Source organism: Narcine bancroftii, chromosome 6, assembly GCF_036971445.1.
Source record: "Narcine bancroftii isolate sNarBan1 chromosome 6, sNarBan1.hap1, whole genome shotgun sequence".
In the NCBI taxonomy this organism is placed as follows: Eukaryota; Metazoa; Chordata; class Chondrichthyes; order Torpediniformes; family Narcinidae; genus Narcine; species Narcine bancroftii.
The window spans coordinates 28045401-28058677 of NC_091474.1; the positions used below are offsets into that span (position 1 = coordinate 28045401).

The window sequence follows — 13277 nt, forward strand, 5'->3', positions numbered from 1 at the left end:
TTTTCTCTTGCAACCTCTGCAACCGTGTCTGCCTGTCCCGCATCGGACTTGTCAGCCACAAACAAGCCTGCAGCTGACGTGGACATTACCCCTCCATAAATCTTCATCCGCGAAGCCAATCCAAAGAGAAAGAGGCAATGTATATGACATTAACCTCATTATCATTTTTATTGTATTAATGGCATGTACAGTGTGAAGATTAAAATGCAACACAGGTGAGCAAAACCATTAGGCAAATCAAATAAAATTGACAGGATACTTGGATCACAGATGAAAAATGTGTTTACAACAGCAATTAGTTGGTTGTAAAACAAACCAGATCTGCATGTGACAAGCAGATTTGTGAAATAAACAGAACCATTGCTGAAAAATTAAATACTTTTCAAAGGCTTTCTACCTTGTACACCTGTTAAAGAATAAATCTCAAAACATTCTATTTGCTTGAAAAAATATTGTAGCTTGTTAGTTAAAAGGTAGAACATATGCTAGATAAGTTATCCCAGAAATTTAATAACAAATAATCTCCAGAAAATCTTTTTCAATAGCTTATTAACATTCAACGGGTTGAAGATTATACAGAACTATGAAAGAGACCAAAGACAGCTGATGAGTAGGATGAAAAATTAAAGACAATTGGAAGCTAGGTGTCACCTTTGAAGGGAAGTGACCTGCAAAGAAGTGACTAATCTGCAAGAAACCCGCACAGGCTGTGGGCAACTGTGGCCGAGGGGTTTACATCAGGCGGCAAACTGCTGGAGATTGACTCGAGTAGATGACAGAGTACCAGGTATCGGAACTGAGATGCAAGAAGGTGCCAAGGGCACTGAAGGGTTCCTGATCATGTTGGAGGTTCGGATCTGGAGCTCAAGCTGCTGAAGGTTTGAACTGGATTCCATGTAATACTGTGCTGCTTTTATTACATGGCAACAAAGGAGTCTGGAATTTGGTTTTTCCAATGCAAGCACTCCAAGAAATCTACTAAATTGGAACACACAAGAAAATAGGTGCAAGAATGGGCCAGGTGACCCATCAATATGATCATGGATGAAAGACAAGAGTCTATTTGCGCTGAAAGGAGCTTCAAATATATAGCCTCCAAATCTCACCAAGGTAAATAATTCCCAAAGTTTCTGCAAGAAATTCCCATGCACTTCAATTATCAATGACTTGTACTCTTTCCACAAGTCTAGTGAATCTTTTCTGGTCTACCTACAATGCTAGCAAATCTTTATGAAATAAGGGGACAAAAATCAGACATGTCTTCCAGATGCTGCCTCACCAGCACATTATACAATTGTAAAAATACTTCTCCAAAAGCCCAATCAGCCATTTGTCTTCCTACTTGCTGCATTTGCCTAACTGCTAGCAATTTAAGCAAAAGAATGCCTATACTCATCTCACATATCTTTCTGCATCTAGATGATAGCCTGCTTTTGATACTCTGTTACAATGTCCATGATTGAACACCTTTCCCACATTAACCAATCCTTGAGTAATACCAAATGTTACCTCTTTCCAGTCTCAAATATGATAACCTATGCCAACTTTCATAATCTCCTTCATCAGCTTTTTAGTCTGCTGCTGCAAGATCATGACTTTTTTTCCCATTCTGATCTACCACTATCCATGCTCTGGTCTTTAATTTATATTTTTGTTTATCTCCTTTGTTAACTACAGATGTTAATTTCTCTTGTTGGGCTCCTCTTTCAAATTGGGATATGTTTCTACCACATCATAAAACAGCTGTTTAAACACTGAGCATGCAGTGTTTGTACATCTCCATGTACATGGTTGCTTTTAAGGTGGGAAAATGCCAAGATTGGGGAGATGGAAGAGGACAGCAGGAATTGCAAAGGAAGTAGTTCCTATGGAATGCTAAAAGGAAAAGAGGGAGTGCTCAATTGTGAAATTCCATCGAAAGTTATAGAAATTATAGAGAATGATCCAATGAATGTGGAAGGACAAGGAAATATATTCTTATTCTGGCCAGGTGGAGAGGAAAATGAGAGTAGGGCTTTCAACTGTATTTCTTTCTATTAAAAAAAAACAGTAAAGATAAAGCCAGAGTTAGGAAAAGGAAAGCATCTCAAAGACATTGTTGAGGAAAGTCTCATCCTAAGAAGTAATGTGACAAAGGTGGAGAAAGAATGGAATAGTCTTTTCAGAAAGGAGATATAGAGGTGTGATCAAGGCGGCCATGGAAGACTGTGGGCCTGTAGTGGATGCCCACTCTAATCTATCCCTACAGATAGAGAGAGATCAAGAAAGGGAAAGGAAAAGATAAATATGGCCCACAAGTGGAAAGTGGAGCAAAACATTGCAGGTGCCAGAATTCAGATGCAAAAGTATTTCTACTGTCTGAATTCACATTCATATGAAGACTCAAGACACTGCTAATACTGGAAATATTACATTTAAATTTATACATATAGCATAGTAACAGGCCATTTTGGCCCACGAGTCCGTGTCACCCAATTTACACCCAATTAACTTACACACCGGTACGTTTTGAACAGTGGGAGGAAACTGGAACCCCCAGGGAAAACCCATGCAGACACGGGGAAAACATACAAACTCCTTACAGACAGTGTGGGATACGAAACAGAAAATATTCAGGTCCAGAAGAATGGAAGATTCTTCAGTTCTTAATGTACACTCCAGTTCCACTTAATTTCTGACAGTGTCAATAACCTGAAGTTTCTGCTTTCTTTCCCAAACTACTGAGTATTTCTGTTCCTTTGCTTTAATTCATTAGAAAGCTCTACCCGTTAGCAGTGCAGCATTTCCCAGTCTGCCAAGATTCCCATTCAGGAACTAAGCAGCTACTCAAGAATGAAGTGATGACATGTCGAAGATCAGAAACATACAAGGTGAAGAAAAAAAGTCGAAAATTTAAGTGCTCAAAGCTAGGTATCACCTAACAAGTTCTTAACTTATTGGACAAATTTCACTAAAGTAACAGTACAAATTTTTCACTTAAACCTAAATATTTGTACGGTACATTACTACAAATCACCACCACAGTGTTGACTGATCTCAATCAAAAGCAGATTACAATACATCACAGGATAACTTTTCAGTTACAAGGGATATCTGTACATTGATTGCCAGGAGTCATCACATTCCAGTTCTCTAACATGGTGAATTGAAATATTGATCACATCTAAATACAAGATTCCTTAAACAGTACTGCTGCTTTTAATTTTGTAATAATTGGTAAAAGGCATGAAACACACCAAATTCTAGATACATGCCATTCTACAAAATGCGGTATAATTATTTTTATTTTTCATTATTTGGCCCAAAAGTGATCAAAATTATGCTGTTTACAAATATTCAAAATTGTTATTAAATTCCTCCACTCAATGGTCATAGCTGGTAAAACCATTTCAGCAATTTATTGCCATTAATATCTTTGAACCAAGTTGGTTTAAGTTGAGCCATTTTAATGGAAAATGATGAGGCAATCAAGTTATTGTGACTGCAAAGTCACAAACTGGCAGCTTCCACTAGAGATGAAAGTCCTGTCATCTGTTAATATTACTGATACAAGTACTTAATCTCAGATGTATTTCATCAACTAAGGGCAAAAATCTATTTGTCCACCAAGATTTGATTGGGAACTTCCTGACTACTAGTCTAGTACATCATCACTACACTACCATTATACTACATAGCGTTTTCCAGATCAGTGTAGTCTAAAAGCACATCACACATTGTCAAACAGGAGACTAAGCACAAGCAAATTTAATACACATTAAATAGGTCTTACTCTCATAGAAAATATTCTCACTTCCTTATCTATTTAATTTCTTATATACTTAATTTCTCTTCCAATGTGTAAATTTTGTCCCTCTCCCCCCCCTCCCCACCCCCCACCCCCCTCCCCACCAACACACACACACACTTTAAGTTATCACTTACTACCTATGCCATAGGTGCTGTGGTTAGTGAACCACTGGCATAATAGTTCTAATTTGAAAGATCAAGAATTATTGGCTTCCAACTCTCGTTCCTTTTCATTCTCTCCGTATATATTTCCTGAAGCGAATATTTGTACCTTTTAATTCCAAACTTTGAATCTGTTCTTTGTAAATGGGCCAACCAAGTAGACACCTTTCGTTCAAAACTGTCGGGCAAGCGACAACCTTCGCCAATCGTTTATGAACAACTCCTAGTGCTCAAACTGAAGCCCAGGAGACATGCACGCGATTCCACAGATGATGGTTCTAAGTGCCTAATCAAAACAATTTAGGCTGAACTCACAGGAACATTCCCCACTAAAATCTATTAATCCGATTCACTCCAGCTTTTAATAACGCAGATTAACCCGAAATTAAATACAAGAGCCAAGAGGGGTACTTTAGATGGTAGAGATATTGGCCCAGGTCAACGCCACGGCAATAGTTGCCTGCTGATCCACACACCAAGCCGACAGAGGAGCGAGGCCTGCAGCTCGGCCTGTTCCCACACCGTTGTAGCCGGGCCCGCGCGGCCTACACCGCGCCCAGGCCCCGAGCGCGCTACTGCGCGGCCCTTCTGCTACTCACGTTGTCTGAAAACACTCCCCGCGCTCGTTTCACGCGCCCTCCGAGTTCCGCTCTGGGGTGGCCGCGGCCTTGGCTCGATCCACGGTCACCTTCGACACGAGGCCGAAGCGAAGAACGAGCACAGGCAGAGAAGCAGCGCCATTATAGGCGGTGCACGTGACCTGCAGGCGCCTCACGTCAACGCCGACTTCGGGGAGGGAGTTGTGGTGAACGGACGTTCCGACGGCAGCCGAGATAACAATACAGCTCAAAGCATCCGACCAGCCAGCTCGCTGCAGCAACACCAAGCAGGGCATATGTGGCGAGTAAAAACACAATGACGGAGAAACTCAGCTACTCAGGGTCCTTAATGTATAAAAGATAAAGATACATAACCAACGTTTCGGGCTTGAGCCCTTCAACCTTGATGAAGGGCTCAAGCCTCAAACCGGTCATGTATCTTTAATTTTTGCTACATAAAGCACACCGTTTTACATGGAGTTTCTCCAGTATTGTGGTTTTACTCAACCACGGTGTCTCCAGACTTTCTTTTTAAAAAATATTTTATTCGTTTTTTTCTTTACACGCAATAATCGAAATTACTATAATACGAGCTTCAAGAGAGCAAATTGAAAGTTACATGATGTTTTCACCCCATCCCAAAAATCCCCTCACTCAAGAAATATATAAAGGCATAATATCGCTATAGAAGCATAAAAAGAGAACACTTTTTGGATTGCAGAGAGAGGTGTTGTGAGGCACAAATTAAAAAAAATGAATTACCACTCAGAGGAGAATCTCGCGGGTCTGGAGGTATAGAAAAGAGATCGTTACAAATTTAATTGGGAATACAGATACCAAATTTGCAAAAACATGGCATATTTATTTCTCAAACTAGATGTATTTTTTCTAATGAGTTGGAACTTTGAATTTGTGCATGCCACTTTGGCATACCCAAAGATATATGAGATTTTCAAGTAACTGTAATACATTTCCTTGTTAACGCTAATTTAACAAATTACAATTGATATATTGATAATTTTAATTTAGGACTTGTTCCTTCAATATTCCCTAATAAAAATAAATCAGTAAATAATTCCTGTAACTTGATCCAAAAAATTCCATAGATCTGCCCAAAAGGGCCTTATGTTAGGACAAGATCAAGTTGAATGCAAAAAAGTTCCTACATCTTAACCACACCTAATACATTGATCCAATAAATATGATTTCAATCTATTCAATTTCTGTGGTGTAAGATAAAACTAATGTAAAAATTTATATTGAACTATTCAACCCTCATAAATCTGCCCATATTTGTTCATCAAATACAATATAAAGATTCGTTTCCCACCTCTGCCTAGACTTGTTAAGTCCTCATTTGGGAGTTTCTACTTATAATAATGAGTGTATCATAGAAGTAAACTTTTTAAACAATTCCTCTCCTAATAAGAAGTTCTGCTTCAGAACAAGAGGCAACAACATAGTTGATCCGAGCTTATCCCTCAAATAGGCTAATTGAAAATAACAAAAAATGGTGCAATGAGTTGTACCATATTCCTCAACTGCTCAAATTACATTAATTGACTCCTTTCATAACAATCTTCAACAATTATAATCCCCTTATGAAACAAAATATTCAAAAACTGATTAACTTGAGAAAAAATATTAAAGGATTTTGAATCAAAGAGATTTTAAGCGATAAAGACCCTCTTACACTGTTATCATTTTTTAAATTAATCAGATGCTTCAAGAATACTAAATCTTTATCACCAACCATCAATTTTGCGAACACACATAAATTCTACTGTTTCCCTCTTGTATCTCATCCAGTTCTAAATTAGCCCATGCCAATTTTTCACTTAAAAAAAAGCAAGAAATTTCATTTGTGCTGCTCGATAATAATTTATAAAATTAGGAAGCTGTAGACCACCCAATTCATATTTATCTATAGAAACTTGACATTTTATTTGACCTTTCCATAGAAATTTCCTTACATTTATTCAATTCTTGAAAAGATTTTTGAGATATTAAAATAGGTAATGTTTGGAAAAGATATTGTATTCTTGGGAATATATTCATCTTAATACAATTAACCCTTCCAACCAAAGTTATAGGTAAATTAATCCATTTTTAAAAATCTTCCTCAAACTTTTTAAGTAGTAATAAATAATTCAATTTATATAGATTTTTCAAATTGTTATCTGTACGTATACTCTCTTTTGGCCATTTAAACCAAGTATCCCTTTTACATTAAGTATAGTTGCAGTTTGTTAATGGTATAATTTCACTTTTATCTGAATTCATTTTATAACCCAAAATTTTCCTATATTCTTCAAATTGAACATACAGCCATCATAAAAATGTCTCTGGATCTGTCAAGTATATTAAGACATCATCTGCTAATAAACTGATTTTAAGTTCTTTTTGACCTTCCCTAAAACCTTTAATTTGCAAATCGCATGCAATTGCTTAGGCAAGTGGTTCTATATCTAAAATAAATAAAGCTGATGATAACGGACATGCTTGTCTACTTGATCCTGCTAATTGAAACAGTGTAGATATACATTCATTAATCACTACTTTAGTTTTGAGATTATATAATGCTCTCATCCAATTTAGAAAATAGGATACAAATCCAAATTTCTCCCACACTTTCAACAAAAAAAATCCCATTCTAATCTATTGAATGCTTTTTCTGCATCTAAGGCCACTGCAACACTCAAATCACCACTTTTTTGCACTAAATGAGTTATATTGAGTAATCTAGCTACATTTTCTGACAACTGTCTCCTTTTTACAAAACCTGTCTGGCCTATGTTTAGTAATTTAGGTAACAATTTATCCATTCTATTTACCAAGATTTCCACAACAATTTTATAATCTGCATTTAATAATGAAATGGGTCTGCAGGATGAAGGTTTTAAATTGTCTCTATCCTTTTTGGGAATTACTGTAACTATTGCCATTGAAAATTATTCTGGGAGAGTATGAGTTTCTGAAGCCTGATCTAATACTTGCATAAATATAGGAATTAATGAATCTTTAAATTCTTTATAAAATTCAGGCAGAAACCCATCTTCTCCCAGAGATTTATTTTCTGTAAAGAAACTATAGGTTCTCTTACCTCTACCTCAGTAAACAGAGTATTAAGTTCAATCTGTTCTTCCACGCCTAATCTATACAATGTTATGTGTGATAAATAACAACTTACTTTATTTTCTTCTTTTAAGATTCTGAGCTATATAATTTCAAATAATTTCTTTTTAATTATTCATTTATTTCTTGAGGCTTATAAGTAACTACATTAGTATCCTTTTTAAATGCATTATTCTCGACGCCTGTTCTTCCTTTAATTGCCAAGCTAATACTTTATGTGACTTCTCACCTAATTCATAACATCTTTGCTTCGTTCTTATAATTGCTTTCTCAGATCTGTAAGTTTGTAATGTATTATGCTGAAATTTTTTATTGTCTACATTTATCTTCGGATCTACACTCTTGAAGATCCTTTTCCAAAATTTATTTTTCTTTTTAATTGACCAATCTCTCTCATCTATTCCTTTTAATTTAGAACGTATAATTTACCTCTTAAATATATAATAAATTTATTGTTTACTGAAGTCAAATTTGTATTGTAGTGTTCACGAGATGAGTATGGAGAAGAATGACACACACACCAAGCCTTGGAAAACGAGACTGGCTTATTGCTCTAGCCATTGTGTTTATATGCACCCCAAGTGCTGATGTCAGGGCCCTGAGTTATCGGAGCGCCAGTCTTGAATTGGCCTGCGTTCCTGCCAGAGTTCCCCATCTTCCCAAGATCATCTTGGACAATGGCCAGTGTCACCCCCAGGTCTGTGCAGTTGCCACATTGGTCAGCAATTTTGCAGGCCAGTCCATGTCTCCATACACAGACCGCTACACAACCCCCCCCCCCCCGCCGCCAAACTGGCAACTGGGTCATTGTCTGTACCCCTGGGCGGTCTGCCCCGGCGTCACGAGGGAGGAGTAAAAGTCTCCTCCTTACCACCAATGTCAAGGAAAAAAGGGTTGTAGGGCTCTTCATAGGGTCATTGTAGAGGTGGCCATTGTGCACCCCTTCTCATAAATACATACTGACAAGTTTTTAAGTCCCTGGGGTCATTATGTTTGGGCTGGCCTTGTATTGAGGGATGCTGCAGAACCAGGGACCCCAGTTTTCACAGCACATTCTCAAGGGTTGCTGCAGGTTATTCCGGGCATTTATCAGGGCCAGGAATTCCCCGAGAATGATCAAAGGCGTGCCGTGGACCATCTGTGCTACTGAGGCATTGAAGTCCTCCTTTGGCATGGTACAAATCCCCAACAGGACCTAAAGCAGTTCGTCCACCTAGTTGGAACCCTTGAGTCAAGCCATCAAGGCTGGCTTGAGGTGCCTGTGGAAGCATTCCACCAATCCATTGGCCTGAGGGTGATATACCATGATGTGGTGGAGCTGTGTCCCTAAAAATTTAGCCATTGCTGCCCATAGCCTAGAGGTGAATTGTGCCCCCATGTTCAAGGTTAGGTGTTCTGGAACCCTGAATGTGGACACCCATGTGTCGATGAATGCCCTGGTGCAGGTTTTTGTGGTGGTATCAGCCAGCAGGACCGCCTCTGGCCACCTCGTGCAGTGGTCAAATAGGGTCAAGAGGTATCTCACCCCACAGGAAACTAGTAACGTCCCCAATATGTTGATGTGCAAATGGTTGAACCTGCACCACACTGGTTCAAAAGTCCGTGTGGCTACTCTCGTGTGAACCTGCACTTTGGAGGATTGAGAGTTCATGTAGGTTTTAACCCAATGGCGGACCTTTTTACGGAGGCCATGCCAGACAAACCTGCTAGCCACCATTTTGACTGTGGCGTGGACTGTGGATGGCATCGAAAACCTAGCACCTCCAACCAGCCAGAACAATGGGTCAGGGGCTGCCGGAAGAGATGACGCACAGTTACTTGGGCCGACAAGGACGTCCTCCACCGAGGCCAGAGATGGCTGTCCTATACGTGGAGATCACAGGGTCCTGCTGCTGCACTTTGGCGAGAGCCATGTAGCCAACCCCCTTGGAACAGGGCATGTACAAATTGCAGGGCATGACAGAGCATTGGCTATCATGTTGCTTTTCTCCACAATATGGTGTATGTCCGTGGTGAATTCGGACACATAGGATGTGTCTCTGTTGTCGGGCCAACCATGGCTGAATGTCAGTGGCTTGTGATCAATGAAGACCTTGAATTGTTGGCCTTCCAAAAAAGTAACGGAAATGTCTTACCACTAGGTACATGCCAAGAGCTCTTAGTAAAAAGTGCTGTATTTGAGCTTGGGGGAGGGGAGGACAGAGGTGCCACTGGCCTTCAAAGATCTGTTCCAGTACATCTCCGACCGCTGTGCTGGAGGGATCGATTGTCATGTCTGTAGGTGCCTCCGGACTGGGGTGGACCAGGAGAGTGGCAGTGGCCAAGCATGTCTTTGGCATTCTAGAATGCCCTGGAAGACTCGTCATCCTCAGTAATGTCTTTTGATTTGCCTGCCATCAGCATGATGCGTGCTGCTCCCAGTATGAACCTCTGGTAAATTTATCATACTGCCAAATTCCTGCAGCCCTTTTACAGTGCATGGCTTAGTGAAGTGCTGGACCACCTCGACCTTCTCAGGGAGGAGTGTAGCCCCATGTCTGTTTATCCTATGCCCAAAGAAGTCAATGGTGTCCAGACCAAATTGGCACTTTGCAGGGTTGACCATCAGCCTGAACTCACTCAAGCGGGTGCACAGTTGTCTCAGGTGAGCGGCATGGTTTTTGCAGCTGTGGCTGGCGATGAGCATACCGTCCAAATAGATGAATGCAAATAGGAGATCCTGGCCCACTGGATCCATCAGCCATTGAAGTTTGTGCTACATTCTTTAGACTGAAAGGCATGTGGAGAATTTCAAACAAGGCAAAGGAGGGGTTATGATTGCAATCTTGGGCACATTCTGGGGGAGAACTGGGATTTGGTTCACCTTGGAGAACTCCAGTCCCCCATGCAGGTTTGCGGCAAAGTCTTGCATGTGGGGCACAGGATAGCTATCGAGCATGGTGGCCTCGTTTAGGTGGCAGTAGTCGCTACATGGTCTCCAACCCCCTGCTGATTTGGGCACCACGTGGAGAGGGGAAGCCCAGGAACTGTCGGAGCGTCGCACAATCAACAGCTCCTACTTTTTCTTAAACTCCTCCTTTACAACGCTGAGCTTCTCAGGAGGGAATCGGCATGCCCTGGCATGGTGCGTATCCCCTCCCCCGGTCAAAATGTGGTGCCTTACCCTGTGCTTTGGCTTGGCCGTGGAAAACTGTGGCACCACTATCGAGGGGAACTCCACCTGGATGCAAGCGAATTAATTATCCAGAAGTGTTATACAGTCCAGGTAGGGGGTGGGTAGCTTGGCTTCCCTCAGAAGCAGAATCTGAAAGGTTCTGGCGTGCACCAAGTGCCCTCCCTTGAGGTCGACAAGCAAGAAGTGGGCCCCAAGGAAGTCGGCCTCCAGGAGCGATTGCGCCACTGACACGAGGGTAAAGGTCCATGTAAAGCGGCTGTTGCCAGAATTAAGGGGAAGCCGGCCCCCAGGAGCAGTTGCACCACTTCCACGAGTAAAGGTCCATGTAAAGCGGCTGTTGCCGAACCAAAGGGGAACGGTGTGAGTCTCAAAAGTTCGACTGGAGGAGCCGTTGACTGCCCTCAGTACTGGGCCCTGCTTGCCGTTGCAGGTGTCAAGGCCTGCGGTGGAGGGCGGAGGTAGGACGCTTACCTTGGTGCCAATGTTGACCAGGAAACGCCTGCCCGACAAGGAGTCCCAGACAAAGAGGCAGCTTTCACATGGGCCAACTGCTGAGGCCATCAACGTTTGGCCAGGGCATTTCCCGGAAACCTGCAGGGTGGGTGGCATCAACGGACCTCCACACCTTATCACTATTGATAGTAGCATAACTATCCAGGGGTATTAATTTGCCTCTCCACTGGTTTTGATCTTGCAGTCAGCCGTTCAGGTGGCTTGCTGATGTGGTTTACAGCAGCGCTAGTGTCTTTCTTCGCTCTGCAGAGCATGTCGACCCAGGCCACAGCCCTCCAAGGGTTGCTGAAGTCCTTATCCATGACCAAGAGTCAGATATCCTCAGGCAGCTGGTCCAGAAAGATCTGCTCAAAAAGCAGGCAAGGCTTATGGCCCTTTGTTAGAGCGAGCATCTTGATCATTCAGGCAGCAGAGGCTCTGTCCCCCAATCCATCCATACATTGCATTTGGGTGGCGCACTCGCGCTGGCAGAGCCCAAAAGTGCAGGTGAACAGCTCTTTGAGGGAGAGCATATTTGCCTTGTTCTGGAGGCTGCTGTAGGAAATCTACAACCCTTGCCGCTGTGTCCTGATCGATGGTGCTCATGACATAGAAGTAGTGGGTGTCATTGTTTATGTGCCAAAGCTGGAACTGAGCCTCAGCCTGCTCACTCAAACTACACATGTGGCTTCAACACCCAAAACATTGGGAGTCGGAGAGACGGCGTGGATAGTCGCTAGCTCCATTTATCAGTCATCTTCGGGTCCAAATGCCAGAGTCACCAATCTAGCATTTGCGCTATGCAAACGTGGAGAAGAATTACATGCACACCAAAGCCCTGGAAAATGAGACTGGTTTATTGCTCTTGCCGTCACACTTATGTGGGCCCCTGGCACTGACATCAGGGCCTTGCATCATTGGAGCACGGCCAGAGTTCCCCATTTTCCCACTGTATGGAAGTCACCCCCAGATCCACGTGGTCGTCACGTTCGTTCATCAGCCATTTTGCGGGCCGGTCCATGTCTCTGTTTGCGGGCCGCTACACTATCACAAAATATCTGAATTTGTGTTCAAACAAACTCAAAAATCTTTTCTCTTCAACAACAAAGAATTCAATCTCCATCTATATATCACTTCTTTATCAGGTATTTACAAAGGTGAATATCAGACAAAATCCTTGCTTTGTAATCAGCTTCAAGAATCCTAGAGCCAAAATCAAAAATAAATCAATTCTAGAATAGGAATCAAACCTACTTGAATGAAATGACTAATCTTTTTCTCTTGGATAAATCCTTCTCCATAAATCTATTAAATTCAAATCTCTCATCAAAACCAATGTACCTTTAGCTGCTTTTCTTCTTGTCATCATCCGAGTTGATCTATCTAACATTGGATCCAAACAAAAATTTAAATCTTTTCCTATTAAAATATTTTCATATGCCTCTGCTAGATTAAGAAATGAGTTTTGAATAAATTTCTCATCATCAATATTTGGAGTATATAAATTTTATAAAGTCCACATTTCAGAAAATATTTGGCAGTGTACCATTACATACATATCTCCCTGCTGGATCTGTCATCACATTCTGAATTTTCATTGGAAGGTTCTTTTTAAAAAAAAAATCAAGATTGCCACACCTCTTGCCTTAGAAGTAAATGAAGATGACATTACACATCCCACCCAGTCCCTCTCTAATTTCAAATGTTCTTTTTCAGATATGTTTCTTGAAGAAAGCCCACATCAACTCCCATTTTCTTAATATATGTTAATACTCTTTCTTTTTACGGTTTCATTTAACCCATTAACATTAAAATTTACAAACTTCATTTAAATATAATATAATCAGTCCCTCTCCACCACCTCCCCTGCAGATCTCCTGATTCCAATAAATAATATTTCATGTGTCAATGCACACCTTCTCCAG

The 13277-nt window shown here is 41.1% G+C and overlaps 1 protein-coding gene across 9 annotated transcripts in view; it reads right to left on the bottom strand.

Moving 5' to 3' along the window:
• LOC138735878 (death-inducer obliterator 1-like) overlaps positions 1-13277 on the bottom strand; it is a 144722-nt gene that overhangs the window by 120961 nt on the left and 10484 nt on the right. For 2 of the 9 annotated variants that reach the window (XM_069884433.1, XM_069884432.1), the window contains exon 1: positions 4551-4721. The exons of the other annotated variants lie outside the window; for them this stretch is intronic. The gene's annotated coding sequence lies outside the window, so the exon portion shown is untranslated. Of the gene's footprint in view, positions 1-4550; positions 4722-13277 lie in introns of those variants that run through there. 9 annotated transcript variants of the gene reach the window in all.